Raw genomic sequence first — 22,172 nt, forward strand, 5'->3', positions numbered from 1 at the left:
ATTTGACCTGGAAAAGGCAAGTACAAACTTCTCAGTCTCAGGCCAGGAAAAACCCATATTCAAACCACACCCAAGAACAGGCCTCCACTGCCTATTTAGCGCAAAAATCTTCACACTTTCATGCTTCAGCTTATCCTGTTTCACCTGTCTGAGCTGCTCTTTCCTCCAGCCTTCGACTGTCAAAACCCAATAGAAAGGGCCAACTCAAACGTCAATTTATTTGTTGGAATCACTGCAGTCAACATTAATCACCGCAAGAGTGCTCTTTTTCATCTCTGTTCTTGCACTCAACAGGGTCGGCATCCAAACAGGAGTAATCAGGATTTGTGGGTCGCAGCTATGAACCCTTGGCAACAGGAAGGTACCAAGAATATCTTGTGACTCAGGTCCTGTGCCTAGTACAGAGCTGGTGTTGATAGTTGGCTTGAATTCCTATTGAGAAGTCACTAAGTAAGAAGCAACGTAGGGAGTTTGTTGGTTAAATAACTCAGGGTATCACAAACACAATTAGTTTAATCCGAGTTTTGCACAAAACATGCAGCTGACCAAATAATGATGCCCAACTACATCCAAAATGGCTGTACATAGTAGAAATGGAATCAGCAAGTATTTTGTTTAGATGAATCACTCTGCCAGACCCCAGGGGCATGGCAATTAAATACAAAGTTAGATGTGATGGTGCATATGTTATCACTTTACTCCCTAGAGGAAAGAGTGTTCTCTCTCTCTCTCTCTCTCTCTCTCTCTCTCTCTCTCTCTTTCCTTGATAAGGTTTCATCCTATATGTATGCTGCATATTTGAACACAGGATTTATTTCAATAAAACGTGTGTAGCCAACAAGAAAATTTGCTCAACCATGCTCATAGCAGCCTTATTCATAATAGCCAGAACATGGAAACAGCCTAAGTGCCCATCAGGAGAAGAATGGATAAAGAAACTGTGGTACATATACACTATGGAATACTACTCAGCTATTAAAAACAAGGAATTCCCGAAATTTGTGGATCAATGGATTGAGCTAGAAATGATCATAATGAGTGAGTTAACCCAGAAGCAGAAAGACTCAAATGGTATATACTCACTTATATCTGCATATTAGCCCAAGGGGCATGTCCCACGAAAGCCTTCACTTACCAGGAAACTGAGACAGAGGGGAGGACATTCTAGTGGGACTCTAGATGAGAGAAGCATGGGAGAAAGGCAAAGTAGAAGGATCCAGAAGGTCCTAGAAACCTACAAGTAGAACATTATGATAGGCAGATTTGGGCCCAGGGGTCCCGCTCAAACTAAGGCACCAGCCAAGGACAATACAGGCGGTAAACCTTAAACCCCTACCCAGATCTAGACAATGGAGAGAACATTCTCCACAGTAGAGTGGAGAGTGGGATATTACTTTCTCACGTACTCTGGTGCCTCACCTTTGACCATGTCCCCTGGAGGGGGAGACCTGGTGGCACTCAGAGGAAGGACAGCAGGTTACCAAGAAGAGACTTGATACCCTATGAGCATATACAAGGGAAGGTAATCCCCCTCAGGAACAGTCATAGGGGAGGGGAATAAGGGGAAACTGGGAGGGAGGGAAGAATGGGAGGATACAAGGGATGGGATAACCATTGAGATGTAACAAGAATAAATTAATAAAGGAAAAAAAAACATGTGTGTAGCTTGGTTATCATCCTCAAAGCAGGTCTACAATGAGCACCTACTTTGTGCAAGGAACAGCACATACTCTTTGATATTTATAAGGCGCACTACCTTCAGGGAGTAATAATATAGCTGGAAAGGAAAATATATTTACATGGAAAATGTAATTATATATTTACAAGACCATTCATTGCACCATCAGTCCATAGGAAAATGCCAGGATGCATTTATTGAGTTCTTGTTAAGTGGAAGAATGTCTCTGGTTCTGCAGCAGGGATTCAAGGATGACAAGAAGCTATGTCCACTCTTGTGGAGAGCATGTATTGTATATAGCAATGCAAAGTTCACTGTAGGCTGAGCTGAGCACTCATTAAAATGAGAGCATGAGAGGCTGGCTTGACAAGTAAAGAACACTTGCTGCTCATCCAAAAGACCTGTGTTCCATTCCCAGCACCTACATCTGGTGGCTCACAACTGCCTGTACCTCTAGTTACAGGGGATCAAAAGTCCTCTTCTGGACTCTGAAGGTACGTGCACACACATAGTATACATACAGATTTGCAGGCGCGCACACACACACACACACACACACACACACACACACACACACACCAATAAACATAATCCTCTCAAAAGAAGAGGTTGGGGAGTGAGGTCACAGGAAGCTGAAACCTAACTAGTTATAAATAAGAAGTAATGATGTGTTTCAACATGCAGAGAATTTCTGTGGCAAATGAAAAGGGAAGAAAAGGAGAGTGAATTAATTGCAATTTTGCTAAATGGAAACGTATACTAAAATGGTGCTGTGGCACCAGAACCACAGTGGCCTCTTAGGGATCCGAAGACCTAAAGGTCCCTGAATCTTCACATTAGGATTACCCAGATAAGAACTACAATGAAGTTGTTCCAAAGAAACAGAACATCAGTGTTGGAAGGAGAGTCCTGTCTCATGTGCCATGGAGATGCTCTGACCCTGACCACTCTCACAGGAGCCACAAATGCTACGAGAAAACACAAGGATGAGACCACATTCTGTTCTATCTTACCACAGATACTCTTCTACTCTGGTCCTCCATGCGCTGCTCCACACAGCCACTCTCAGAGCTCGTGCGGATCACCTCAGTCTACCTACAAACTTTACAGTCCTGTGGGATGTTTCCTTGTTGGGAGTCAGGAGACAGTATGAGCCATCAACCACTGCTCACCCTTTCTATGACCACACTTGAATTTGTTGAAATGGCGAAGGAGCTGGCGAAAGGAAGAAGGGAACCGGATGTAGAATGAGCCTTTCTCATCTCAGTATAAAAGTTGATGTGATAAAAATCACTGTTGACATCTTCGACCAAGGAAGGAAACCCATCCATGTGCACTGTACACAGCTTATAGGAAGAAGACTTAGGGAAATTTTTTTTAAAGAAGAAAAGTAAGAAAAGGGGAGAGAGGGCAAATTAAATTAAGGGTTGTTTGGGTTTTTTTGTTTTTGTTTTTGTTTTTGTTTTTGTTTTTTTGAAAAACATAAAATAAGGCAGGAAACTGAGATCAAAAGTTGCCGAGGGTCAACATCAGAAAAAGAGGAAAAGAACACATAGAAGAACTCAACAGAATAAAACCCCACTCCGCTAGCCCATGATCTGCCAATCATCTATTCTTTTAAAATGTCAGAAAGATCAGAAACGGAAGAAAAATAATCAACACAAAAGTATTAAGTGTCAACCTGAACAGATTTCGGAGTGAAACAAAGAATGTATATGACTAGCTGAAACTCCATGGAGATCTAGAAACATCTCTCTCGGCAAAATGAGAGCAAGCAGAGACCAGGCTCCTCATGACGCCTTGTGTGTTGCTTGGTCTTTTGATATCTATTTTACATTCTGCAGCAAAAAGAAAAAAAATGTTGTCATATCTGATGTGTTTTGCCAAGTCTTTTATTTGGGATGCTTCCTGATTTCAATATTTTTAGCCGCAGTGGTTTTTAATCACAAGGGTATTGTTTTGAAAGCAATTATTTGATGTGCATTCAAAAGCAAAATTCAAGACCCATCCAGATTCATGTGAGATCATCCTATAAGTGAGGGCACTGTTAGAAAGGGCAGAATGCTGACCTTGACGACCCATGTATGGAGGCATCTCAGATTTCCATGGCAGAAGCGTGGGTAATCAGTGGCCTTGGCTGAAGTCGCCCAGTGCTGTTGATTGAAGACAGCAAATTACAACTTTATCTTTGTTCATCAGGAAATAAGGCCCATGCACTTGTTCCACGCTGAAACCTAGCCTCTTTGCAATCAGCCAGCTTTCTGAGTAGCCTACAATTTGATAAGAGGAGCATGAATGAATGACTTTTTAGAAAGAAATACATCTTTTCACGTCACTGTTTCTCTAAGGAAGAGGTGCCCTAGTACCCCTAGTTTGGGCCATAATACCTAGAATTAATATTTAGAAGGAAAAATAATTGAAATGTCAGGACCAACATAACTGAGAAGACCTACAGACATCTTTCCTTAATGTATTGTTCAGAGATGGGAAGATGCATCTGGAGGTAAAGACTGATGCTTCTCTGGTTGTTCCCAAGCCCTACAAGGCTTTGTCTCTCAAATATTATGATGAAAGACAAAATCAAGCTCTTTACTGCTGACAGACACAAACACGACTGTCAAGACATGGAGAATCGGCCTCTCGAGGAGCCTTCATTCCAAGGACACCTTCGTTTGGCAAAGGCACCTGCAAACACCGGCTTGCTTCTTTCCCAAAGTACTTCATCCCTCATATACTTAACTTGATCCAATAAAGGCATTGCTCATGGTGAAAATGTGTAGTACAACCAACGCAGTCATTTTCACAGCAAAGCAATTATGGGTCCAAAGAACAAAGCAAAGTCTCTTTTCCAATTGTTCGTGGGAGTGTGTTCATTCCAAGCCATTACCACGGGTGTCTGTCAGAGGGAGTCTCCGCAGCAGGGTGTAATGAGGCATATTAGCTTTCTCTCTGCAACTGAGCAGCTCATGGCCTGGCTCCAGGACAGATCTGAGACTGTAGCTCCAGAAGAAGCTTCAAATCTGTCTTTCTTTCTTTTGGAATAGTCCAGGCTGCAGTTACTGGGGCAGAGCTTAGGCAAGGGAGTAAAGGAAGAGACGGAGAGGGGAAGCAGCCATGAGAAGACGGTCCTGAAATCTCTGACGGCTGATGCAAGGAAAGCACACAAGGGCAGAAGTCAGGGAAGGCTGCTGTCCATCTCAGTGCGCTACTCTTTCTTTTTGACGGTCTATCTCTGATGCAGATGCTACTTTGCCCTTTAATTATATCATCCTTCCACTCAAATTCTCCTTAGGGCTCCCACTACCATTGCAACTAAGTCCAAAAACCAAAACCTGACTCAAATTATCTAACAAAATTAGCCACCAGCACACACACTTCATGCCGGAGGACAGTGACACAGGTTAGTGTCCCCACCCCACACTGGATGCCTTCTATCTGACCCTCCAGAGACACAGTCTCCATGCTCACATGCCGGGAGCCTAATTCCTGTGGTTGCTGCTAATTCTTTCAAGGATCCTGGCTTCCTGCTTGGGTTTTGCTAATAAGAAAGGTGCAAACTAGGCAGGCAAATATGGGGATGGGGAAGAACTTTAGCATTTACTGTCTTGGCTCCTACTCGCTGGGGTTCCTTTAGAGTAGCTGTCACCTAAAATACCTGCTCTAGGGTTGGGGGAAGGGTGGCTTTACCTACACTGAGCTTACTTGCCCTAAAGAGAAGCACACCCCTACACAGTCCTATGAATCCAAAGACAGTTTTCTCTCTCCTCCCCTCACCATTAGATTTCTCTACTCTAATCAGTAAGCACCCTTCCCCTATCTGCAAGGTCAGCAGTGCTGTCGCCTGCTAAGGCCAAGATCAGGTTGCCTTCTGACCCCACTCTCCACCTCTTTACAGAAGAGAATGTTCAAAGCTCAAGGTGTTAAACTCCTAATTATCTGAAAACCTACAAGGCAGCAAGTAGCAGAACCAGGATCGGAACCTGAGAACTCCCACTCCAGAAAGTTCTCTGGTAGGTAGCCTGTGACCTGTTCTACCTTACTGTCTCACCATGCTGGCACCATATTTACACTTCTCAGCTCTCATTAAAACCCAACCCATGCCATGCAGTCAGAGCCAAGCCATCCACCCTCCATGGTATTCCCATGAGCTCTCAATCTCCAAACTCTGCTGTCTGTGCAATCTCCTTGTACACATACCAAATAGTGCTTCCGTCTGATTCTTTGTTAACCATTCTCAGGTGTTTTTCTTGTTTCAACAATGAGATGAAGAAGCTTCCAAAAACGTAGAAATTATGACCCACACACTCTTTTTATTGTCCTTAGCCTGTAGTAGATATGGTGTCCTGTTTCAGTAACTGAACAAATGATTAAAAGAGATTCTTTTTATTCTCTCTAAAGAGTCATTTTTCTTCTTTATACCATGAGCAATAAGGTAGTCTGTGTGTGTGTGTGTGTGTGTGTGTGTGTGTGTGTGTGTGTGTGTGTGTGTGTGTCTGTGTGTGTCTGTGTGTGTGTTTGTGTATGACATTTCCGCTCTCTGCAAAGCTGACTTAGGGTTACTGTGGAAGCCTCATAGTTTTTTAGCCGCTAAAGAGTCAGTAGTTTGATGATCACGGGGGAGTTTACTAGAACTCTGTTGCTTAGGTTCAAATCGCAGTTCTACCACTGTTATTCTTGGAAAAGTTCTCCATACAACATCCTAGTTCTGCTGTCGATAAGATGGAGATAATGGTTGTTCTTACCTTATGTTGTAAGGATTAATTAAATCAATATATGTAAGAGCCTGCAGCACAGAAGAATAGATGGATGGTTGGTAGACAGTGATGGGTAAGTTAATAAGTGATAGTAATTCTTGCTGAATTAGCAACAGTCGCACAGAGATCAGAAAGCTGGAAGCTTCCGGAAAATATACAAATTACGCTTTCTCTGGTGCTCCTTTAGAAGCACCCTACCTGAGAAAATGGCAAGTTCTGCAGAATTAACCGTACCCTGGGGAACAATTCGCTGGTGAAGAACTTTCATCTTTCCTACACAGAGACCCAAGAAACCATTTGTAGCGTGGTGGAAATGAGGACTCAGGGGCCCCAGCACACCACCAGAGTCCCAGCACCAGACTGCAGTGCCACAGTGATGAGATTCAAAGCCCCAGACACAGCCTTGCACTTTGAGAACTGGGTAAAAATCTCCTGAGAGGAAAATAACTGAGTTTCCATCAAAAGACTACAACAACATGGGGGACATGGCAAATTCATTTCCGAAACCACCTGCCTCTAGTTTGCTGCTCTGCTAGGGCCTGCCATTCACCACTTACGCATTGAAAGCTGGAGAAACCGCGAGAGCATCATGACAGCAAAACAAATAAAGAGCCTCCGTTCCTTGATGGGCCCGTTTCTTCCTCATAATCTTGCCTTTTTATTACCTATATTAAGCATGCCGTACACCGAGGGCCTAAGAAAGGAAAGAAGAAACGATTTGAGTGTCGGGTTTGCAGCAGCTCCCTCCCGTGAGAATTGAGCCTATACACGTAGTTTATTACCTTTTCAGCCTTCTGAACACAGCTTAAAGCCATATAATATCTTCTGGTAGGTTAAATGAGTAACAGCTCTCGCTAGTCTGTCAATCAGTTCCATTCCCCTTGTGAATAAAGGAAGTTAGCAACTTAGCTCTCGGACAGCTAAGGAAAGTGAGTTTTTCTTCTGCTCTCTGCCAGGAAACTTTTTGGCAGAGGAAGGTCGGGGTTTCTGTAGTCTTCATGACACCTGTCATGTGAAATACTGAAATGGGAAATGTGCTATATGCATTTCCGCTACAGAACTGGCTAAGTTAAGGCTGCTAATAGAAAAAGCATAACAACGTCAGTGTTTTATCCACACCGGAATGGGCGATAGCAACACCAGCTTGCCTCTGATGAGGAATTCATAGTAGTAACAGGATCATACTCAAAGGGGAGCCAGTTATATGACCAAATAGAAAGGCAAAGCAGTCCCTCAGAGCCTACAGTCCCTTCTGAGGACACAGGCTCACTTGATGTAAGAGGATGTGTAACCAGGACCACCCAAGTAGCCAAAACACTGTGAAGGTAACATGTGTATGATCCCTGATTATTTTGTGGTTCTTCTTGCTGTAAGTAGTTTATTGTACATATGTATAATAATATAAGTGTAGATATAAAAAAGTTTAAAAATAGACAAAAAAGGAAAAAAGGATATGGTTAAATAGAAGACATTTATAGACTCTGGTAAGTACCTTGTAGATGCTAAAATCTACTTATATTTTACTTAAAGGCCTAAGCATTTTACATCCCTGCATGAGATCTGGGATGTAAACCCGTAACAACATTTGTAATCTTAGCAATAACATCCTGTGATGAAGCCCAGAAAGCAAGGAAGAAACTTCCAGTTCCATGGCAGCACAGCTTCTCTGTAGGCTGCAACAAGGTGTGTGGTGTTGTCAGTGCTCTTCCTACCCAGATTGACAGTGGGTTGGAAAGGTTACCCAGGAGCAATGGCTGTAACCTGTGTTGCTTGGGGGATCTTTGGAGCTTTTCAGGATAATAAATCCTAGAAAGTTATCACCCCCACACAAAAAGTTTTAATCACCTTTCATATCACCACATGAGGACCAAGCTTCAAATGATTAAAACTATGGGGGGGGGGGGGCAAACTAAGCCTAAACCACAACACAAACAAAACACCCACCTCCTTTCTCAGGATAAAAGCCACTCTAGGCCAGTCTGAAAACATAGTCATCTTCAAGTGAGTTTTCAGTCACTAAGCTGTCATTATCCATGCGCATTTGGCTACTCTTGAGAGAAGGAATTAAAATATATATATATTAAGCCCGAGACCTGTCCATAGCGACATTTGGTCACCAACGCCTTCAATGGGGGTCCGCCCTGACCACCTTGTTAATAGTGAGCCTCCCACTTAGTGCTCCCCTGAGCCCATATAGAATGTTGAACACAGTAGTACAGTAACACATGCTTGTAGCCCAAGCGTTGGTGGAGGAGCCAGAAGACAGAGCACTGAAATTCACTGACTGTCCAGCCTAGATGAATCAATAAGCTTCAGGCTCAGTGACAGACCCTGTCTGAGAAAACGAAGATGACCAGAACTAGATTGTAAGATGCCGCTGCTAAGACATCACTACACTCTTGGACATGGAGAGAAAATGCTTGTATTGATCTGGGACCTTCCTCTCTTCTGGCTAGCATCCATAGTACCAGAAGGTCCTATATATATACTCCTGTGGAGGGAAAAGCCATCAACAGTCTTACCCAGCTGTGAACTCTCTGAGCTACAATAATGACTGGCCTGTCAAAAATAATGCCCATTGGTGCTATAGCGACATGAATGTTACAGAGGTAACCAACTGCTTCCTGCTGTCTTCCAAAAGTAACCTTGGAATTGGAATATCCCCTATGTTGACAAAATTCTCCCATACCCACTTAAAACTTGAAATCGATTATCAAATATTCATATTTTTGATAAATAATCTGAAGTCCTTGATATGAAGTCTCACTCAAAGTAAATTTGTTTTGTTTTAAGCCCCACAAGTTGATGCACCAGTCTCTGCTGATTAATTACTGTATTCTTTTGGACTCCCCTTTTCCTTTGGGATTGGACTACTCCTAAGATGGCTCCACAGAAAACTGGAGCCCTAACAGCTGATAACCTTACTCTCTAACATCTCACGACATCAACCCCCACAATATCCACCCTGAACTTATTAGAAGAAGAAGAAAAAAACCCTATATGAGTCCCTTGTTAATATGATCTACCATGCTCTTTGATCCTGACGCCATGGACGTGCACCTTCTCTATACATATGACTTTCTACGTTCAAAAGAAAAATCACACGAAGAAAAAGTTTAAAAACTGCCATTCACTTTATGGAATAGGGTACACTAAAGGCCAATTACTCCTGCTCCATGACCCATCAGTAAGAATAGTCTAAAGTCCCCTGGGTTTGACTTCACTTGTTGGAAGGTCTTAAATATTATAACAGTATCTGCCAAAGCCAACCCAAACCCTTTCTTTCATTTGTTTACCTCCTGCCTTCTTATCATAGGTATTCATATGTATATACACATGCTTATATGTGTGTATATGATGTATATGTACATGACACATGTTCATGTGTATGAGTATATGTGTATATGTGTGCGTATGTGTGTGTGTGTCATGTGTATATGTCTTACCTTTTCCTATGAAATAAACAACTCAAGCTGGTATTAGAACTATAGCCAATCATTCTGGTCACTTGCTCCAGTTGGCCACTCTGGCCTGAGCTCAGCTGGTATCAGATGGACTTATTTATGTATGTCATATCATTGCTTTGACGTTTGGTATCAGCTGGCTGCCAATTAGGGCACTGACGGCAGTGGGCTTTATTGTGCTGTGAGCTAGCTGTGACTTGGCTGCATAAGCTGCCAGGGTTTCAGGATGAGTACTGTTTCACTGTCAAGCACTTTTCAAGACAGTGACAATGTCATGAAGTGTTCACGGGATAATGAAAGCTCAACATCCAGCTCCATTGTGGAGAAAGTCTCTGTTGTTGTTGTTGTTGTTGTGTTTGTTTAACAAAAAAGCTGCATGGTCCCTATTGCAAGAGAATGAGTGCAAAGAGAGAAATTATGGCTTTTTAAAGTTTCTTAGTTTCTATCAGGAAAGGGTTGTGAGATGTGTAAGTGCTGACACAGGCAGTTCGCAGTCACTAAATCAACTAGTCACATTGGATCTCTTTAAGAGAATAATTATTTATGGTGCCTGATGCAGTCATTTATTCTTCGACATATCTTCTGGCCACTTACTGTGTACCCACCATAGTACAAGGTACTTGTCATATAACCAAAATGAGCAATGTCCTGGCCCCTGCCAATCTTATAATCTAGTACGGGACAGGCTACATTAAAAGGGTCAATGTGTACTAGACCAGACTCATAAGCATCTCAAAGAAAACTGAATGTGCTCAAGAGCTTAGAGTAATAAGAGTGAGGTGTTACTCTGTTAGGCTGGTGGATCAGGACCCAGGTAGTCCTGTACCAACCAAGGACAATGCATGCAGTAAACCTAGAACCCCTATCCAGATCTAGCCAATGGACACCACATTCTCCACAGTTGTGTGGAGAGCAGGGACTGACTTGGACATGAACTCTGGTGCTCCCTATTTGATCAGTTCTGCTTGGTGGGGAGACCTGGTGACACTCAAAGGAAGAATAAGCAGGCTACCAAGAAGAGACCTGATAGGCTGTGATCTTATAGTGGTGGACTAGGTCTCCTTCTGTCACAGACCTATAGGAGGGAAATAGGATGGAGAAGGGAGGGAGGGGAAATGGGAGATATAGGTAAGGGAATAACAATTGAGATGTAATCTGAATAAATTACTTAAATAAAAAACATTTTTTAAAGATGGTCAGAGAAGGCCATACTGAAACCTTGTGGTAGGGGGAGTGCTTGAAGATAGTGAGGGAAGAATCCACAAGGATGGTTAGTGAAGGGCAGTCAAGGCACACAAAAGGGTGACATGCAAAGCTTTAGGCAGACCATGGCAGCCTCATTTCTCAGAAGAGAGACTAAGCCCACCAGTGTAGACAAAGGCGAGAAGGGGAAATGGGAGGGAAGAGAAAGGGAAACATGAACAGCCTGTGGGAGAAATGAGACAAATTTTATTGGCAATGGTAAGCCATGGTAAGAAGGTTGGATGGCTTTCTGAGTGAGAACCAAATCCCTGCCTGCTTGGGGACCAAGATGTGGCACAGCCTGACCTTCTTTCACAGGGCATCCTTCAACCTGTGTTCGGCACAAACTGCTCTGAGGGTACAGGGCAATAAGTGGGATTCACATGGGAGGCCCCTGTCATCCTATTCTCACTGGGCTCCCAGCCTCAGCACCTCAGCTAACAAATGTACAGTTCGGCTCCTGTTTAGTGCCCCTAGGTGGGACTAGAGCTGAATTTGGCAAGAAAGGCATCTGAGGGGCATGCATTAAGCCTTTATGCATCCAGGGGCAGGTATGCATCTTCACACTACCTGGAGAACTCAAGGATAATGCAGAAAGAAAGAAAAAAAAGAAGGAATCCAGGTAGAACAGTAGTTATCAACCTGTGGGTCACAACTCCTTTCAGAAGGGTCACCTAACACTACCAGAAACACACAGATACTTACATTATGATTCATAACAGTAGCAAAACTGCAGTTACGAAGTAGCAGCAGTGAAGACATACACTGATGTTTCCGCGATTCTGAATCAAGGGAAAGCTCTTTCAGTTGCTTTATCTCAGGTGTCAATTGCTACAACAAAGGGCTGGTTAAAAAGCATCCTTATTGCCAGGGAGAAGTACCACAGATACTGAAATCCTTAGGTGAATAGGTCTCTTAAATAAATGGTGTAGCATCTGCATGTAGCGTACGTACATCCTCTGGCATATCCTACGTTAGCCTAGATTACTTTTAGCAGCTAATGTAATTGCTATGTGAATGTTTGTCATACTGTATTCTTTAGGAAATGATGACAAGAAAAGGGTTGCTGATATTCAGTCCAGATCAGGGTTGTTTGTATTCTTGTTTTTCCCAAAGATTTACACTCCACAGTCGAATTCCTGGCTGAACCCATGGATACAGACACCCACTCTGCTAGCTCAGTGATACTAGCTCAGTGATACCATCCTAAAAGTCAGGGCAACTTGATCCCTGCCACACTACTTTCAACAGCAGAAGCTTGGAAAGATTATTCATCAGCCTTCAGCTGCAGGATAACAGTCCTAAAGTGGTAATTGTAACATTTGTCTCCCAGAGTGTTTGTGTGGATGAAATGAGAGATTACATATAAAGTGCTTTTGGCATAGTGTTTGACATAAGAAATTGGAGATCATATTATTGCAATTAACATTATTTTATTAAGGTGGGAGTTTGGCACCCAGCTGCATAGTTACAGAATGCCAAGTGGTGAGTTGTCACACAGCCTGGCAACACTGAGTGGCAGGTGCAAAGTCAGAGTGGGCCTGTTGGCAGGGGGTCAGGGAGAGATGCTGGCCTTCTTACAAAATTCATCTGAAAAGAAGGTAAAAGCACATTTGGTGGTATGAGAGCAAATACAATTCCCATAGCCAGAAACTTCCCTTGGTTGTTCCACAGACAACCACTCACCAGGAATGAGGAGCAGACAGAGAAATTCCAGAAACTTCTATGAGAGTTTCATCATGGCAACCAAAGCCGTGTCCCCTCCCACTTCCACTAGCCTCCAATTCTCTCCAGATGGGTAGAAATGACACCACTCATTAAAGCAAATGTCAAAGATCCTTTTTAAAAATGGCTTACAAACGAGCCCCAGAATTTACCTCTAATGGTCAAGTTAGAGGACGTGAAGCTTAAAAGAAAAATCTGAAAAGTCATAAAAAATGAAGTCCTGATAGTAAGGTTAGGGACACTTGCATTCTAGGGACATCTTCAACCATTGTTCACACTGTTGGAGGGGACTCTATAAGTATACAGCAGAGTGTATCCACAGTCCACACTGCCACCAAAGTCCTTGGTAGATTTGGGCCTCAAGCTTTCTCATCTTTAAAAGTAAAAACACTATGCTAGAGACTTAGCCCAGTGGTAGAGCACATGCCTGGAGTACACAAGGTACTTGAGGTAAAGACATAGGACCACATTGATAAAAGAAAGAAGAAAAGAAAAGAAAAAAGGAAGGAAGTAAAGAAGGAAGAGTGAAAACATTCTTTTCCTCAATATTTCTTAAGTTAGACTTCTTGCTATCCACTCGAGAATCATATGGCTAACAGCTCTGCGGATAAATACCTGTGCGGATAACAGTTGTGCGGATAACAGCTGTGTGGATAAATACCTGTGTGACTAACAGCCATGTGGACAACAGTTGTGCAGATAACAGCTGTGCGGATAACAGTTGTGCAGATTAATACCTGTGCGGATAACAGCCATGCGGACAACAGTTGTGCGGATAACAGCAGTGGCATTGTTAAGCTTCTCTTCTTAGCTGTTTGCTTGTCCAGTGCTATGGCTCAGAGTCTTGCCTAAGTTGGAGTCTGAGGGCCTACATGGCAGAAGGAAAGAATCTGCTCTCTCAAGTTTCCTTCTGATCTCTATTCATGATACACACACATGATAGATGATAGTGGATAGATGATTGATAGATAGATAGATAGATAGATAGATAGATAGATAGATAGATAGACAGACATAAGAGACTATTATTATTATCCCCACTGTTCCCTGTATCTCACTCTTGGGTACAAACAAGAGAGTATGAGATTGGCAGCATCACAATGAGCCTTCTCAGGTAAGCCAAAGAGGTACCCAAGAGAGAAAGACAACTATGGAAGCCCCCTATAGCCATATACTTGGAGCCATAGCCCTTGGCCAATGGCCCTAAGAAAGCATCCTGGGTAGAGTAGTGAGATGGGCTCATGGATTCCCTTCCGTGGACACAGCTTGCTTCAAGGGACGTGGTATGTGTATGGCATGTTCCTCTGAAATGTAGCATCCTCTCCTCGTAGAGTCATTTGCTGGGGAAGAAAGAGGGGGCTCATGAGCCTCATGAGCTGAACAGAAGGTCATATTTTTGAGAAAATGTAAACTTAGAAGATTCTTGAGAGCCCATCCAGCAATATAAGAGGCGTTGTTGGGAGTTCTGAGCAGCCAAACACCAGAAAGGGGTTTGAGGGCTGTGGAGCTGCCTGAAAACTGAGCAGGAGCCCCAGCATTCAGTATTCAGGACTCATGATGGAAGTGAGATTGCTAGTCATGCTTCTGTAACTCCTCAGCCATGCATCTCTGAGCAACCCCAGTTTTTTAAAAGGCACACTGGTTCACCAAATGCAATCATTTCTTTGGTCTGAGGCAGACCCCCCCTTTATTCCAATGAGGAGAAGTGCCTCCTTCTGCTAACCTAGGCCTAGCCCTGGAAGCTTCTAGCCTCCATTCAATCTAACCTAGGTCTAGAATGTTTTAGCCTCTGAGGCTTACTGCTTAGTCGGGTCACCTTTACTTGCTCTTTCTGAGCTCTGGGCTGGCTGGTTCAACTCTGCTGTTCTGGCTTAATCTCTTCTCCCAGCTGATTTGCTTAATCTGGCTTTTTTCTCAGCCACGAATTGCTCTGCTTGGCCTCAAACTAACTCAGCAATCTGCTTTAATCTTCTCACTTCTCATTTTCTGGCTTGTTCCATCTTCACTGACTTCTCTTTCTGCAACCCATCTCTCTATTACTGTCTTGGTAAAAACTGCCTCCTCTCTCTGTAAAACTGCCTCTTAAGTACCTTCCCTTTCCTCTCTCTTCTCGTGAGAGTTGGGCGTATCCTATTCTGTCAAATCTTCTCTGATTCATCACCTTTTCTGCTATTCAATTAGACTTCACTTTCAAACACGGATGCTTCCTTCTACAAATTAACTTGACCCTCATTGTTCCCAAATATGTAAAGGCATGTATCACCACACCTGGATCTAAGCTTTTCTTTACCTGATACTTGTTCTATGCCAGGCTGCCCTTGAGCTCAGATCTGTTTGCCTGTCTCCTGGATTAAAGGCATGCTTCTATTCCACCCTGATCACACAGACCTAGAAGATCTTTGGATGTGATCTCTTGCCAGAAGAGCCATGTTCTGAATTAACATTTCTCTACAGAGAAGTTTAAGTGCTACTCCCTCTGTAATAAGGAAACACTGTAGCCAATCTAAGTAACAATAATATGAGATGTGCCATGTAATTTATACTATAATTCTATAGTTAAATACTATTTTAGTGGGGTTAGAGAAATGGCTCGGAGGTTAAGAATACTGTTTGCTCTTATAAAGGACCTGGGTTAAATTCCCAGTACCCATATGGCAGCTCAGAACGGTAACTTCAGTTCCTGTTATCCAGCGCCCTCTCCTGACCTTGATAGGTACTGCATATATATGATGCATACAAGCTACACACCTAAAATAAAAATGAATAATTACTTTAATATTACTATGCAGCTGGGAGGGGTGGGGCATGCCTTTAATCCCAGCACTAGGGAGGCAGAGGCAGGTGGATTGTTGTGAGTCTGGGGCCAGCCTGGTCTACAGGACTACAAAAAAACCCTGTCTCGAAAAACCAAAAATAAATAAATAAATAAATAATAAACTATTAATTCATTAAATTAATAGTTCGAAGGTTATAAAGGCTGTAATTTTAAATTTATTAGCATGAGTACATATACATATATATACATATATCATGTAATGTGTGTACAAGGAGGGAAAGGGATTAATATTAAAAACAGAATGAAAGAATGACAGATCAATAAATGGAAATATTAGTAGCTTATCACTTAAAGACTCTTGTGTAAGTTTTATTCTTCCTTAACATCTGTCTTTATTTTCCAACTTGTCCAATAACGATATTTTTTTGCTTACAATCAAGAAAAAAGAATATTAATTTGAAATGTAAATGGTTTATTAAACTCTCAAAACTGTACTTAAAAATACTACTCAGGACATGAAAAATGCCTACTTTCTAAAAATTTGTTTTATTATATAACTGTGTGTGAATCTTTGCCTGCATGGATGCCTGTGCACCACACGCATGCCTGGTCTGCACTGAGGCCAGAAGAGGATGCCAGATCCCCTGGCACTGGAGTTATAGGTGATTGGGAGCTGCTGTGTGAGTGCTGAGTCCTCTGCAAGAGCAGATAGTGCTCTCAATGCCTAAAAGGAGAAGAATCTGCAAGCACCCATTCACTAAACTAACGCAATCCCTACAGTGCTCTATAAACATTTGTCCTTATACCTACAGATACATATAGTCCTCATTATCTCATTAGGAAACCTCTTTACAACAGATGGGGACCACTACATAAAACCACAACCAATCAAAATTCAGAATTGTGGATCCCAGTTCCAATGTATATATCTACAAAAACACTCTCACATCTTTCTTTCTTACCTGCCTGCCTGCCCTTTTCCTCCTCCTCTTCCTCCTTTTCCTCCTCCTCTTCCTCCTCCTTCTCCTCCTCCTCTTCCTCCTCCTTCTCCTCCTCCCTCTCCTCCATCTTCTTTGTTTTTCAAGACAGGATTTTTCTGTGTAGCCTTGGCTATTCTGGACTCAATTTGTAAACCACCAGTCCATACTCAAAGTCACAGAGACCCACCTGTCTCTGCCTCCCCAAGTAGTGGTATTACAGGTGTGCACGCCCGCACCTGGCCACTACCACATCTTAAAGCTTGGGGAACATTGCAGAAGAGGGGAGAGAAACATCGTGAGATCCAAAAGATCAGGGTGTTTGCTGTAAGGTGTGTCTCCTAGTAGCATCAGGAGCTATACCCATAAAATGAGCATATAGGTATGTGTATGTATGTACGTATTTATATTATGAGTAGGTATATGATAAATATCATATATGTGAGATGGAGGAAATATATATGACACCAATGACTATGCCAAACTGGACAGAGAAAAGCCCATGAGGCCTCAGCCCTACACAGAGAATTAAAGGCAACTGAGAAAAATTGGGAGCAGGAGACATGGCCTTACCCAGGGAAGAGCACAGCAACTCGTTATTCAGTATCACATGGTCATCTCTGAAAACATACAGTAGCATTATTCTATAGCATTATCTGAAAGAACAATGTATATTTAGGAATATATATACACATACATACTTATATGCATACAATAACAATTTTTTTAAAAGAGGCCATGAATTTGGAGAGTGGGAGGCATACATGAGAGGATTTGTAAGGAAGAAAAAAAGAAAAATGTTGCCATCAAATTATAATCTCAAGAATAAAATAAATTTTTAAAAAGAATAAATTCTTATAATTCTAGCTCTGCCTAGTAGTTATAGACACAAAAAAGTAAATATGAGCACTTATAACTGTGAATGACAAGAGTGGGTTATTTTAATGATTTCCTCACCTATTCATAAATTATGATAAAATAAGCATCATAAAATAGTTCATCCAGAGTTTTTAAGATATAGAAAATATCATCATGGCAAAATGGGCATTGTTTTTATAATATTTATCATTTTAATATTTAAAGTATTTCTAATTTTTATGTGGGGCTAATGAGATGGCTCAGGGTGAGTGATTTGCTTCACAAGTCTGATAATATGAGTTCAGCCCTTGGAGTCCTCAGGAGGAGAGAGAGCTGACTCCCAAAGGCCGAGTCCAGCCTTCACAAGCATACCACAGCATGTGCACACACACTCTCGCACCTGCACACATGTGCACCAATATTATTAATGAAAAAGAAATGGTATGCCTAATTACATGAGTCTCCTCCTAATACAGGTGATTCACATATCCTACTGTGTAGAGGTGAGGTTTCACTATATTGACACATTACTATCAGCCAAAACATTAACTCTGTAGTTGCAGAGACCTATTGGTATCATCCCAGCATCCATCCTGCCAACCTATATAGGTGGAGCCCCAACCCCCTCCACAGCAGTAATACTCTCCCTGTTACTGCTAGGAGAGACCAGTTGAGATGGACAAATATTAAATTCGGAGGCTTTTCTCAAGAACAATTATCCCAGGGTGTGTTTATATAGCTTCTTAATAGTTTCCAATGCCAATTGTGAGGAAAATCAAGCTGTGACTAATTAAAGTGTAGCAGAATGGAGCCACCATCTTAAGAAATACATTTTTAAGAACTAATTGGATCCTGAGGGCACGTGAGTCATCACCCATGCACTGCAAATCATCCATCCAGGTTTTAGTTCATGGCACGTAAGCATACCTTTGTACATAAACACCAAGTTTTAGAATAATAGGCATATCTTACAAATGTCCATCAAAACGTATTTTGGGGGAGGGAAATCACAGATTACTAAAATTAAATTTTAACTTTAATAGGCACATCTGAGCCTCTTTATGTGCAGAATTATGGAGAGTTAAAAAACTATTAGTGGGGTTGGTTTTCTCCCCTGATTTGCATGTAACAAAGCATTTGGGCTTGCTTCCATCCTCCAGCCCAAGCTTAGCCCCAGCTCTTTGTGGCCTTGTGGTCTCTCTGTCTTACAGAGCAGGAAAAAGACTGATCACTCCATATGTGACTGGAGTTGCTGTCTACCCAAAGCATATGTGTTTAATCAACTTTAATACCCCTGTAGGCTAGAGGAACTGAAATTCTCAGGGCCGGGAATAATTATCATTTCCATTGCATTAGTGAGGTTTGCTGGTGTGCCAGTGGGGTGGGGCTTCTGCTGTCACTGTGTCCTGGGCTAGCCATCAGGTTAGGGGTGGCACAGTCGGCAGGAACACGTGGAACACACCTCTCTCATTCTCAGGTGCCCCTTTTCCCTAAGCTCCCTCCCACCTTACCTTGAGGTTACAGCAGCTACTGTGATTAATGAAGAAACTGGCTGATCTTTCTCAGTTCCCTCAAGGTGTCCTTAATATTCTTTTTAATGCGGAGAGGGAAATGTGGAGCTTGTAGATGCCAGTTTAAAATTGCCAGGCTCACAAGCAGCCCAGAAAAGGAGCCTCCTGGTGAGCATCAGCAGCCTCATCAGATGGCCCAGCAAGTCACTACCACTCACACAAGCACCTCAGGTCCTCCAACTACGAAGGAAGTAGAGGGACGCCCACGAGCTCTGAGCAGGCAATGAGTTCTCTTCCGGGATCTCATGTGAGTTATTGGCTTCTCTTTGTTTTGATTTCCTATTTCTCTAACATGGAAATTGGAAAAGTGTATGCCATCGCGACTCGTGGCATTGTCATAGAGACCCAAGGAGATTCGTGAAGACTCTTTGTACATGTGTGTGAAACATGAGAATAGCAACCAAGATGTGATATAAAGAGTATGGGCATTGCCAAAAACTAAACATATCCAGTTGTGGGAAGAAAGAAATGTGCCTTGTACTTCCCGGTGACTACAATATTAGACAGCTATAAGCTCTATGGTTTAATAACAGCATCAACAGCCTTCAAAACACACTTCTCCTTGACCCCAAACTCCATTGCATTGCTGTTACTTAGTTGTCATTCATGACATATCAAGCTAAAAATATGTAGGAATCATAGCTTCAGTGGTGAATCCACTGGTAAACTAACCTGGGCACCAGTAAATAATCCCACACCTGTGCGCATACAAGCATCGATAATTAATCTCAGTGGGACGCGGACACACACACACACACACACACACAGAGAGACATGAAATTCAGAGGGATTTGTTGGGAAAGAGTCCAGAGAGAATGGGAGAGTGATAAGAGAAGGTAATAAGGAGGAGATAGGATGAAAATACATTATATACATATATGCATAAGTGAAATAAACAAAAAATAAGTTTTATGTGTAGTACGTACTTTAAATTGTTTTTCAGGTTTTAAGATTACAATATTCATACTTTTTAGAGTAAATATGGTGTTAAGAATGTTGTTAAAGAATACTTGACTGTGGGGTACCCAGCCCCAGCTGATACATCTACAGGGAAACCCCTATACCTGAGGCCCAGGGGAAATCACAAGAGGCTATAGAAAGATGCAAGAACCAGAGGACCAGGATTTCTGTTGCTGGAGAGTGTCTTCTAGCTTGAGAGGGAAGCTGCACCAAAGAAGCACCAACATGGTTTCCCAACCAAAACCTGTATGACGACAATATCAGTCGGCATGCCAACATGAACGGGGGAAAATTGCCAGGGTCCCATGCAGAGATGAAGAGCTATAAGACAATCAGTTGCTTCTAAGAGAGGAAGAATCATTTTCCCCCAGGAGAAAACTCTGACAGTTTGTCTAATTCTAAGTGGCCAGGCCTAAACACATGGACATGAAAGCCACATGAAATGGGTTCAGCAGGTTGCATGTGCGTATATGTAAGTAAACACTATCGTTATTTCCTTTCTCCACTGTGTTGAGTTCACTACAAAGCCTGACCATCAGATGCAGACCGCCTCCCTTGACTTAGCACTAACATTTCCTACAGATTCAGGAGACGATAGAAACCATGACCCCACAGCTGCAGGCAATTGATTAAAAGCAGTAATGAATAACTGATGAGACCCATGGAAGTCTTCATAAGCTGTCCTCCTCCTCCTCGGGATGTCTTTGTTAGAAACTGAGAAAATCTGTGTGTTGGGTGCAGAGAGGTGAGTGAGCATAGCTGCCTTCTAAGCAGTAGACACTGGTCTGATTCCTAGACAACTCAGTTCTTCCTTAGGGCTGGAGAGCTGGTTCAGCAGTTAAGAACTCTTGTCACTTTTGCAGAGGACCAGAGTTCAATTCAGCTCTAGGGACCCCAATGCTTTCTTCTGACTTCCTTGGGAAAACACAAGCATATATACACATATATGTACACACACACACACACACACACACACACACACACACACACGGTGTAATAAAATAAGTCGTTTAAAGTAACAAAGCAAAAAGTGCTGAAGGAGCCTGAATTTGAATAAAGTAAAGTCAAGAAAGAGGCCTGGCTCCAACCAGCTGTCAAGACAAAGGCTACTCTCATCCCTAACAACCAGAGCCTTTCTGAAGTGAAGGGTGGTAAATGAAGGTTCGAGTCATGGCTACCCACGATGCTGAGAATAAGTGACAGATGAGGGACCAACTCCAAACACTTCATTTATACTACCTTCTTTACAGCTCAGGGATATTGTGGAAGTAGGGGCCAAAAAAATGCAAGAGCTGGAAGACAGGGAGAAATGCAGCAGAATCCCATCCTGTACACGCAACACAGCCATTGTAGGCACAAACAGTAGGTACAATTACGTGTTCTGGGCTTGCGCAAGGCAGGGCTTCTCAACAGTGTGTCATGGATGAGTGAGGGGCTCATGGGGTCCTGAAGAATTAGGCATTATTGACACACTCTAGAAGGGGAGCCATTGTCCCCAGTTTTGTACTCACTGCTGAACTCACTAGACTCAAATGGACAGTTCCAATGCTGTGGTCAGATGGACATCATGAACCAAGAAAGAGATTAGTAAGGAAATCGGGGCGGGGCGAGGCAGGCAGAAGATAGAGGGAGATGAGAGATTGTGGAGGTAAGAATAACTAGTATGAAATTGCCAAATAACAGACTTCATGAGTTAAAAAAATTTTTTAAAGAAGGAAAATTTTATATTAAAAAAAGAAAGGAAATAACATGGAAATCAATTAGAAGAAAATTCTGACAAAGGCATTGTGATACCAATCACACAAGGGACAAAGACAGAATTGAGGGGACCTGCAACTTATTCTATCAGTGATGGGGGTATTGGCAGTTACTGATCCTGAAAGTTCAGTTTTCACTTCTTGTACCTAGACTGTAGCTAGGTCTGTCAAGTGTGAAATCTGACGTCATTTGCGTGGGTTTCGGTGCGAACGAGAAGGACCATGGGAACTGGGCTTATCTGAGAAGAAGGAGACAACTGTGTTCTCCCCTACGCTCATCTCCTGCTGCATGGCAAACCATCCCCAAATTTGGCTGGGAACATCTCAGTTCTCTTGTGTGGCATTTTGGCTGGGCAGTTCTCCTCCATGTGGCATCTGCTGGGGATGAAATGTCCACAGTGACTGTATCC

The 22,172-nt window shown here is 42.5% G+C and overlaps 2 long non-coding RNA genes across 2 annotated transcripts in view; both read right to left on the reverse strand.

The window, feature by feature from the left end:
* Window positions 1–22,172, reverse strand: part of LOC311585293 — a 507,115-nt gene that overhangs the window by 136,173 nt on the left and 348,770 nt on the right. The gene's annotated exons all lie outside the window — the stretch shown is intronic.
* Window positions 3,577–7,496, reverse strand: LOC311585291. The gene is made up of 3 exons (XR_014775179.1): window positions 7,215–7,496; window positions 6,990–7,126; window positions 3,577–3,948 (listed from the first exon to the last, which is right to left on the reverse strand). It is a non-coding gene; the product is annotated as an uncharacterized lncRNA (long non-coding RNA).

The sequence above is a fragment of the Acomys minous genome (genome assembly GCF_964271855.1).
Source record: "Acomys minous genome assembly, chromosome: 15".
Classification (NCBI taxonomy): Eukaryota; Metazoa; Chordata; class Mammalia; order Rodentia; family Muridae; genus Acomys; species Acomys minous.